This window comes from Trichechus manatus, unplaced genomic scaffold, assembly GCF_000243295.1.
Source record: "Trichechus manatus latirostris isolate Lorelei unplaced genomic scaffold, TriManLat1.0 scaffold00024, whole genome shotgun sequence".
NCBI lineage: Eukaryota > Metazoa > Chordata > Mammalia > Sirenia > Trichechidae > Trichechus > Trichechus manatus.
In genome coordinates, this window is record NW_004443960.1 from 3,790,976 (window position 1) to 3,802,432 (window position 11,457).

General features: G+C 45.1%; 1 protein-coding gene across 1 annotated transcript in view; it reads right to left on the reverse strand.

The window, feature by feature from the left end:
* ADCY9 (adenylate cyclase 9) overlaps window positions 1–11,457 on the reverse strand; it is a 127,978-nt gene that overhangs the window by 113,664 nt on the left and 2,857 nt on the right. The window lies entirely within an intron of this gene.

An 11,457-nucleotide genomic window follows, 5' to 3' on the forward strand; every position in this document is an offset into this window, starting at 1 on the left:
GCAGTGTCAAATGTCAAGAACCTGCCACTTCACAGCTGAAATAGTTGAAGTTAGAGTTCTGGTATATACCCTGTTGTACTGCGGTAATGAAGGCCTACGCTGTTGAGATGGGCCCACACAAGTCTATGCAGGGGGAAAGGCACTCAAAGTACGTGGATCCCTTATGCCTGTGCCTAGGCAAAGGAGCTGTGCCCACCCTGGGTTCCTGGCTTAGGGGAGCTGGCAGTTTAGTTTTTCCCATTTGTCAATTTGTTCACTCTCCGAGGCCGGGAGAATGGCTCTGGGAGTGTGACGGATCCTACTTCCAGCCCAGGGGACTCGGCATTTGCTGAAGCTGGTCGGTACCCAGTGCAGATAAGGGAGCAGTGAGGTAAACGGGAGAGAGGTTTTCCCTAAGGGGGGGTGTTCTTGATCCGCACAGTAGGCCAGACGCAAGTACTTATCTTTCTCCAATGAGGTTCTCATTGATTCTGAGTGGGCGTGTAGACTCTCTGGCGCTGGGTCTTTCCCAGTGCGGAAAACGCGTCTCTCGAGCACTGCTGCTTGCCTGCCTCACCGCTCACCCATAAGCTGCTCAGGCCTGAAGGGCTCAGGCTCTTGCCGGCTCAGGTCTGGCAACTCCTCGATGCTTCCAAACCGTCTCTCCCTTCCCCTGCCACTCAGTCCGGTTCCTCAACTCTGCCTTTGATGTTCAGGGCTCCCAGATTGCCAAATATAATCAAATCACTTGTTTTTTTGGGTCTGTGTTGTAAGAGTGTCCACTGGAAGCATCTGACTACTCTGCCGTCTTGGCCCCGCCTCCAAATTCAAATTCTATAAAAGTACTTTCCTTTTATAAAACTCCCCATTTCTTAAACAGCTCATTCACAAAACAAAAATTAACCTTAACAATCATAAGAAGTAGTAACATTTTCTCATGGGGAAAAGAACTCACTTATGAAGTTACGGAATGCAGTATAATCCACTGACTTTAAACAGTAACGCAGTATAATCCACTGACTTTAAACAGTAACGCCTAATCGGGTGAAACTAACTGAATCAATGTGAAATAGACCCTTTTACTTAAAATGACATAGTAGATTGTATTCTTATATCCACATGCAAGAAAACAAATCACGAGCATGTGGGTTTTCTTACCCTCTCCAAACTTAGATTGCAAAATAAAAGAAGAAAATAATAATATTTCCCAAACAACTTCAACATAAACATGAATGATTTAAAAGCGGCTTTCAGTACTTTTTTTTTCTTTGGAAGGAACAAAGAAGAACAGACTTTAATAGCATTACATGAAAATCCTGGAAATTATGCAGAAAGACTCTTCAGGAGCTTTGCCAAAAAAGGGTATGCTGAGTTTTCATGAGCACAGATGATCACCAAATAAGAATTAGAAGGAGCTACAGTGTTATTAAAGATGAATACGCTTCTTGAAATCTCCTTTTTAAAAAGGTTAAAAATAATTGCCTAAACTAAGCCATTCTGGTGCACATTTTCTGGGCCTTACACACGCACCTGGGGGTTCCATCATCTGCATCCTTCCCCGCAGCCAGCTCTCCCAGCCCTCTCCTGCTCCAGGGCCTCTCAAAGCCCTGCTCATGACCTGTCTTTAATCAACCACTCAACTGTTTGTAGCAAACCAGCTGCTGCCTTTCTTCTACCTTCTGGTTTATTCTGTGGAGATGTTTGGGGTGTGGTTTCCCACATAACCGAGCGCCCACACGTGAAGCGTGAGTGTTATAATATTCACTCATTCAACAAATATTACTGAGCATCTACTACCTAAAACCTGCGAAAGCCGGAATCTATGTGAGGCAGAAACCTGTCAGAGAAGGAAAACGCAAATATTTTCCACTAAAATGAGCAACAGAAAAGTAAGACTGCACCCAATCAAGGGAGGAAAACCTGTGAGACCCAGAAAAACAAGGCAGTCTTGACAAGTGCCTGCTCTCACAGATTTCACTGTATATGCCAGACTATATTCCTGGCACTATGATACAACAGAGGAAACAACAGGCTCAAACATACCAACAATCATGTAGATCTTGCAGGACCAGGCAACGTTTTGTTCTGTTACACATAAGGTCACTATGAGTCGGGGCCAACTCAACAGCAACCAGTAACAACAAGGAATACCAACCAAAAACCAAACCCCTTGCCATCAAGTCAATTCTGACTCATAGTGACCTTGCAGGACAGAGCAGAACTGCCCCATAGGGTTTCCAAGGAGGGCCTGGTAGATTCAAACTGCCGACCTTTTGGTCAGCAGCTGAGCTCTCAACCACTGTGACACCAGGGCTCCACAAGGAATACAGCAGTAAATAAAACATATGAAAATCTTTGCTCTCGAGATGCTAATGTTCTAGTGGGGTGGAGACATGGTACACATAACACGAGGTGGAAAAGAGAGGGGCAGGGTCATCGCAGTGCCACGTTCCAAGAGGCACTATTCACAGCAAGGTCTGTGGAAGGAAACTTCTGGAGTCGGGACTTCCAGAACCTTCCACAGCAGCCCTCAGTATGGGGCTTGCTGGGCTAGGGGTACTCCCCACAGTCTGCAAACAGGTAACCTACATTTTGGCTTAGGCTTTCTTTCCTTTTATTGTTCTTTATCACAGTCTGCCAACACTCACAGGCACTTGTCCTCAACAGGCATCACCAGGAAGATGTCTTAGAAAGAAATGCTGCGTGACTCTGGAATTGTCAATTGTATGAATGCAAATTAAAGCTTCCAAAGAGCTTGAAGGTGCACGAAATCTTCTGTGGTGCATTATTAAACGTTCTTGATATAAACATGTACATGCTAATAATCTTCTTTTCACAAAAGGGAGAGGGTAAACTTTAGCTCAGTCTCTCTGAATAACCACATCAGACAACCAGAATGAATGAGATTTTGATACCTATAATTTCTCTACTCTTTCAAAATGGTGCCAAGCGGGTAAGGAAGCTATCAGAGGCTACTGGGTTGTCTGAAAAGACTCAGGAGGCACCTTGAAAGGGCTCCCACAGGTCCATGATGGGACAATTTGACCATCAAAAAAAATGCTCAAATTTGTAATGGGCTAAAATACATCAAATAAGCTAAAACCCAAGAATTTTTCTTAATACTTGAAAAAAAGACATCGGTCGCCTTCGAGGATGTTAGGAAATCAAGTTCATCTGAAAACTGGTATACGCAGGGAAAGAATCAAGCAAATACAATAGAAACTTGTAAATATGCACAGTTCCCTCATCCTAAGACTTCTCCTGGGCAGACAGAACAAGGTGCGGGAGTCCAGCTGTGAACTGGCAAGACCTATACAAAGGGATGGTTGTTGTTTCTGCTGTTGCTGCTGCTAAGAAAATGGTTCCCAGATCCAATAACACTAGCTAGTAAATCTATTCTCTACTGAGTTAAGTGCTAAGTACTGCTCTAAGTACTCAGCACATAGTCTATTATCAAATCCTTAAAACAATTCTGTGAGGTGAATATTAGCGTTTTTTATCAGAGCCCGACCCGCTGCTGTTGAGTCGATTCCAACTCATAGTGACCCTGTAGGACAGAGTAGAACTGCCCCATAGGGTTTCCAAGGAGTGGCTGGTCGATTTGAACTGCTGACCTTTTGCTTAGCAGCTGAGTTCTTAACCACTGTACCACCAGGGCTCCTTAGCAGAGCCAGTGGGTTTAAATACTGGCTCTACCACTTAGTAGCTCTTTCTAGCTGTGTGACCTTAGCACATTATTAACCTCTCAGTCAGCGCTTCTGTTCCCTCATCTATAAAATGGAGGTGATTACTTGATTAATGTCTGCTTCCCCTTCTAGGCTGTATGCTCCAAGGGGACAGGAGCCACAGCTGTATCTCCAGACCCTAGTCCAGGCCTTGCAAATGGTAGGAGCTCATGTGATATTCATTACGTAGATAAATGCTCTGACAGTAGAAAACACAGAGCTGAATAACCGCTTTAGTTCAAACTCGGCCAATATCTCCAGAGTCGCAAAGCTGAAAATTTCCCCATAATTCCTCAACTACCAAGGGCCACATTATCTTAAGCACCTCTAAGCTGTGGGGACCTGAAGCAGCCCCAGAGCAATACTGCCCCCACTCCCCGGGGTATTCAATAAAGGAGCTGCCGAACTCGGCGGCGACAGTTCAGCCAGGGCAAGTTATCGGTGCCTTTGTGTTCTGGCCACTTGCCCTTCTTAATCCGAGACGCTGACACAATCACAGTCCCTGGTGTGTTCTGAGTTTCAGCACTACATTACAGAAGATGTGCACCAAACAGAGTGCAGGGAAAAAGAAACAGCTTTCTGTGGCACAAACTGTGACTCACCCAGGTGGAATAATCACTCTCGGTCTTCCTATATTACATCTTAGGCGAGCAGTTGTCAAAAGTGTGTCCACAGACCCATAGGGGTCCTGAGACTCTTGCAGGGATCTGCGAGGTCAAAACTGTTTTCACAGTAATGTTATTGTTGTTGGTAGGTGCTGTCAAATCAATTCCGAATCACAGAGACCCCATGTGACAGAGGAGAGCTGCCCCATAGGGTTCGCTAGGCTGTAATCTTTACAGGGGCAGATCACCAGGTCGCTCTCCCTGGAGCTGCTGTGTAGGTTAGAACTGCCAACCTTTCGGCTAGCCCATCGTGCCACCAGGGCTCCCATACTAAGACCTTATTTGCTGTTTCCGCTGTATTGCCATTTGCACTGATGATGCAAAAGCAATGGTGGTAAAACTGGTGGCACCTAAACACGAGTCAAGGCAGTGGCTCCAAGCTGTACCAGCCAGCAGTCAGCGTATTCTGCACCACACTTGCAGAGGGGAAAACGTCAGTTTCACTTAAGATTTATCTTTGGTGACCAAAAAACCAAACCCACTGCTGTCGACTCGATTCTGACTCACAGCGATCCTATAGGGCAGAGTACAACTACCCCATATGGTTTCCAAACAGCAGCTGGTGGATTCGAACTGCTGACCATTTAGCATCCGACCTCTTACTCACTGCACCACCAGGGCTCCTTTACAAGTACAGTACTAGCAAATGCTGGGAGAAACACCACAAAAACTTAATTTACAACAGTAAGCTAGTTTTATGAAGTAAGTTTCCTCTACCGAAGTTAACTCAAGTTTAGCTACAGATTGGTCTGGCTGGCACAGTGTACCAGGTACAGCAAAAAGAGTGACAAGAATGCCATTGTCTTTTCCATTCTTCCCGGGGGGAAGACTACCCACCCTTGGCCCATCTCTCTGTCTGTGGTGGCCCTGGCCAGCTGATGAGGTCAACGCTCCCTCAGATACAGCCTCGTCCCTTCATTTGTGTTCTGTATTAACATCTGAGCCTGCCGGTCTACGCCTCGCGTGTCATCCCCTTCCTGTTTCAAAAACTCTCACCTCCTTATAAAAATTCCCTCCATAACAAAGTTTATTAAGAAAATGTTCTGCATCCTACTTTGGTGAGTGGCCTCGGGGGTCTTAAAAGCTTGCAAGCAGCCATCTAAGATGTATCAATTGGTTCCAACCACCTGGAGTAAAGGAGAATGAAGAACACCAAAGACACAAGGAAAGTATTAGCCCAAGAGACAGAAAGGGCCACATAAACCAGAGACTTCATCAGCCTGAGACCAGAAGAACTAGATGGTGCCTGGCTACCACCAATGACCACCCTGACATGGAACACAACAGAGAGTCCCTGATGGAGCAGGAGAAAAGTGGTGTGCAAAACTTAAATTCTAGTAAAAAGACCAGACTTAAATGGTCTGACTGAGACTGGAGGAACCCCGGAAAGCATGTCTCCCGGACTTGCTGTCAGCCCAGAACTGAAACAATTTCTGAGGCCAACGCTTCAGACAAAGATTGGACTGGACTGTGGGACATAAAGCGATACTCATGAGCAGTGTGCTTCTTAGCTCAGGAAGGTACATGAGACTAACAGCAGCTTCTGTCTGGAGATGAGGTGGGAAGGCAGAGAGGGTCAGGAGCTGGTTGAATGGACTTGGGAAGTCAGGGGTAGAAGGGAGGAGTGTGCTGTCACAGTGTAGGGAGAGCAATTAGGGTCACATAACAATGTGTGTATAAATTTTTGTGTAAGAGACTAACTTGAAATGTAAACTTTCACTTAAACTACAACAATAAACAACAACAAAAATTCCCTGCAAGGATGCCAGTTCCTGTTGGGGGAAAAAAAGGCCTTTAAGTGTCTCATATGCAAAGCACAAGTGATGCCAGAGCCAAATGGACGACCAGCCACTCAGTCAGCAACTTCCTGACCCCAACAGGAGAGCAGACCTGCAGAGTTCTAATGCTTAATGATTATACTCTCACAATACTGAAACCTCAATAGAAATACCAATACGGAAATCACCAACCCACAGAAAGAGGTGAGTTTACACATGGGTACACACATAAGCACGCGCGCACGCACGCGCGCACACACACACACACACACACACACACACACACACAATTTAAAGTTCTTTGTATTTTTCTTTTCAAGACTATGATTCCACAGCAATGTACCTAGGCAACACTGACCAGTAAGTAGAAACACAATTATTACTTGAACCAGGCTGGCTGGTAAAAGAAAATCATGGAATGTCTTTATTGATTCTCTCTGCTCCTTTTCAATTTTTCCCTTTCGTAGTAATTCTGTCTGAAAAAGAGTGCCTTCCTCCTTTCTTCATCCCACCAGTGATTCAGCAAACCTTATGCTTAACTTTCTTTGCCAAAGGCTAATTCTACTCAAAAGCTCATCTTCAGAATTAGCAGCTGTGTGCTCCTTGCTGGAAGCCATATAATTTAGTCTGAAAAGATCTAAATAAATTGTCATTGGGGTTTGCCTGATCACAGCTGTTTGTCTTCTCCTATCCCAGCTGTCAAGTCAAATTTTCTGCTTCCTCTTATCTCTGCCACTTGCTCCCTGAGAGGCGTGTTTCCATGTGTCTGAGAGACCTGGCTCAAGCGTGCAGGTAAGCCTGGAACTTATGAGGAGAGACTAAGCTGTCAGCTAACAGGTTAGCACCACAGGGACAAGAGTTACGTGCTTAGGTGGGGACAAGCAATCCAATAATGCTCAAAGCAAAGGTAGCACCTAAGCAAGCAAAATGCATCCAAACCTGGCATTTGGCACCTGGCCTTAACTGTCAGCTGACAGGCCCACACCTGAGAGGAACCAGGAGCCCAGACTTCACGTTCTGGGCAGCTGTTGATGAAGGCTAAAGAAGTAACGGTGACGCAGCCCTGCATTTGTTTGAAGAGCGGCCCCCCGAAGGGGCTAGACAGGAATTCTTCTTAAATGCCACCTATTAGCATAAAAAGGAGCCCTGGTGGTGCAATGGTTAAGAGCTCAGCTAACTGAAAGGTTAGCAATTTGAATCCACCAGCCACTTTGCAGGAGAAAAGACCTGGTGATCTGTTCCCTTAAAGATTACAGCTAGGAAACCCTATGGGGCAGTTCTGCTCTGTCCTATAGGGTTGCTGAGTTGGAACTGACTCAAGGACACACAAGACCATTAGCAAAAAGTGAAGGTCTCAGTTGCTGAAATGGCCAATGGCTGAGGATCTGTCCAAACACACACCAGGGGATCCTTCCCCCAGTTGCTCCACAAGCCGGAAGCGTGGCTGGAAGAAAGTCTTTCTTTAGTCCTGCATCTGACAGTGCGACAGCTCCTGGACGGTCCTTTCCACAAACACGTAACGGCTGGTGTTGCTGTGTTTTATCTTCCTAACACTGAAGAGTAGAGAAAGCAAGATGTCTGCAGATATTTTCTGACAGTTTCACTTGCTTGGTTCCGACCCTGTATCTAGACAGGAAAACCCTACAGTTCTACCTAATACTCCTCACCCTTTTTTGCCCATGGCCCAAGGTAGACCAGAACAGCCACGGCTCGCTTAGGCCTCATGTTGTTGCTGTGGCTTTGTTAGGTGCCGTCAGTCGGTCCCGACCCATGGCGACCCTGCGTACAGAAGAACCAAACACTGCCCTGTCCTGCACCATCCCCACCATCGTTGTCATGCTTGAGCCCATTGTTGCAGCCACTGGGTCAGTCCATCTTGTCGAAGGTTCACCCTAAATGCTACGGAAGGGCCCTTCTTCCCATCACTTGAATCAGACCATTTCGCTTTAAGAAAATGTCGCTTTTTTTTTTTAAAAAAATCATTTCCAAAATCCTAGCCTTATGCTTAAAATCCTTCAACTTTCTCTCTCAGTGAGTGGCCACACTTTCTAAAAATTCATACACACACACCATATACCACGTTCCCTTTCCTGCTTTATGATTTCCTCTTAGAACTTAACACTAACAAACTTTGTTTTACTTATTTGCTTGTCATCTGACTTCCCTATGGGAATGTAAGTGCCATGAAGGCGGGAAGTTTGCTCTGTTTCACTTACTGCTACCCCAAGTACCTAGAACTATGCCTAGCACAAAATAAATAATGTGTGGGAGGCAGAAAAGAAGGAAGGAAGGAAGGAGTGAGCCAGGGGGTCCTGGCCGATTTCACCCGCTGCGCCTCAGTCCTGCATCCTTCATTCATACCCTGGAAACTTCAAAGGCCTGCCCATTCCTGACTCCAAATCTGATTCCAAACTGTCTCCAGGTCAATTCCAGAAACGTAAAATGCCATCTCCCATCCAAACAGCCAAGCCCCAGTCCTTTGTTGAAATCTGGCTCTAAGTCCCACCAAGTTTATCTTTTGAATACTGCTCATACCTGTCCCATCATCTCATCACCACTGCTGTTACCTCATTCCAGGCCCTCATCACCCTGCCAGGAATTTACCTGATCAGCTAATTAATTAATCCCGGGTCCCATACCCTTCAATCCAGCTCCCTAGAACTGAAAGAGTGAGCTTTCTAAAACTGCAAATCATATCTCCTAACTCTCCTGCTTAGAGATCTTCAATGGCTCCCCCTGCCTACAGGTCAAATCCAAATTCCTTCCCATGTTACCAGCAGCCTTCCTTGCCCATCTCTCCATGTCCTAATAAACGATTTACAAACTTCCCAGCCTCACCAAGAAACCCAATTCCAAGCCTTTGCACATGCTATTCCCTCTGCATCAGATGCTCTTTTTTAAATCTACCTGGAGAACTGCTGCTTGATCTCAAGACCCACCCCAAGCGTCTGCACCCCTCAAAAGCGCTCCCTGGCCCTCTAACATGTCCTCTGACACCACTTACAACTCAGCTCGCTGAGGTCAGGAACTGTTGTGCACCGTAGGGATACAGTATGTTCCAGTGAGTGAGTGAATGTGCAGAGATAATGAACTTCCATGCCCCCACAAAGCCTTTCCAGGTAAATTAGCTTCCTTTCAGGAGCCCTCGTGGCACAACAGTTGAGCACTTGGCTGCTAAGTGAAAGGTTGGTGGTTCAAGCCCACCAGGCATTCCTCAGAAGAAAGACCTGGAGATCTGCTCCCGTAAAGACTACAGCCTAGAAAACCCTATGGGGCAGTTCTACTCTGTCATGTGAGGTTGCTATGAGTCAGAATCGACTCGATGGCAAACCACAACAGCTTCCTTCTGTCCTGCTGGGCTGGTTCCAGCATCCTGTGCTTACTCTACTGATGTTGACTTCCCCAGAGTTCTCTACTGGGTACCTTTTGACCCCACTATCAGCAAAGGCGATAGGAGGTAAAACATTGTATAGAGAAAATAGCTGCCACCAGCCAAAGACAGAAATAAATCTTACCTATATAAGCTTAAGCACCGGAATAAAAAGGCCCCTCTATTAACTAGTGTGCTATCATGTCAATTTATTCAGCTTCGTACAACTTCGGAAGAGTCGAACTGTGCAGTTTCAAAAGAGTAGGAAATTTTATAGATGTACTCTGTTACTGAGCCCCGTCCATGCAAGGTTTCAAAATAGAGCTGAATAAAGCAAAAATTATGGTCTTGGGGGAACAGTTAAAGAAGAGCATATCAGATTAAAAATATATATATTACTGGTTATCTAAGTCTTCTATCTTTCCATATCTCCCGTCCAGGACCAAAACTTTTCACTTATAAATATATAACGTACACAAGTTCAAAGAAGTATTTAATTTACCAAATGTACGCTATTTGAGGTAAAAAAGAAATCAACAAATCCACCCTAGCAATTTTTCTGGCAGTGAGACACTTGACCTATAAATTGAAAATAAAATTACCCATCAACTGACAAAAATGGGCATTTCCAAAGATTCAATGACTTGGCAATTTCCAAACATACTTAATGATTACACCTGTTTCTATTGTCGAAACACAAAGAATACCCTGTACAAAGTCCAGGTTACACCACTGCTGCCATCCTCCCTCGGCCCCACACAGTTTAATGCTGTGCAGGCAAGTCCCATGCTCTGGGATCTGTCCCAGGACACCTGAGGCCAGAGCCCACAACACTCGGGTCACAAAGATGCCAAAATGTCACCAGGGGTTCCAGCCACACTCCCAGTCCACCATGACCTTCTGATTTGAGAGCAAGCACCACCTCCCTCCAGAGAAAGACACCTGACAGCAGAATCAAGCGAACTGCAGGGCAGGTCTGGTCAATATAGCATCTAACACTTCCTGGGTCAAGGCAATGATCAGTGAAAGTATTTTTCCACTACATCCATAAATTCCTCATCAACTAGAAAAATTAATATAGTAAAGAAAATTCCAGGGAAGGATAAAGCGCTCTTGCCCGATAACAAATAAATAAATAGCCCAGGGAACTCTGATCAGCAGCGAGAGAGAGTAATGACCAGTTCAGCATACAGGCTGAAATTTCAGGCCAACAATCTGTGCGTGTGCTCCAGCTCCACCACCGCGTGTCTGACTTCAACTCTTCCTTCTTCTGAGGAGTCCTTTTCCTAGGGCTTCCCTTTCCTGGGGCTTTTAACTACATCATTATGCGATGTGTGAGCACCATGAAACACAATCTGGCTTAGATTTAGACTTGTAAAAATCAATGTTTCTTTCTCCACATAATTCCAAAATAGATGTTCCCCTCAATCAGGAAGATTTTAGTCAAATATGAGGAGTGTTTAGAAAAAAAGGAGGAGTTAGAATTGTAGCAGATTATTTAGATTCCTTATTCTTGGCCTGCTTATTTACACATCACTTCCCACACCTCAAAGATTTTTGTACTATATAAAAATAAGAAGAGTAAAACAAAATAAGCAGTAGTCCGTAAGAACATCAAGCATAACAGTAAGGAGCTTAAGACAAGGGGCAAATACAAGTCTGAGGGGCTGGTGGAAGGAGGGCATAAACACTCCTCCGGGGGTGTCTCACTTTCAAATCATCTGCTGGCCTGAGATGTTCAAGTTCTAAAATGCTGAGGTCTAAGTGGTAAGACAAACACTGTGAGTAATAAAACACTGCTAAATAAATGAAAGCTGAAAATGCAAACATTAACATAAACAGACCAAGCCAATTGTGATGGAATAATTTGGAAAAGGATAGTGAGAATAGCAGGACAACTGGAAGAACGTAATCGATGTCACGAATTGTACATGTAGAAA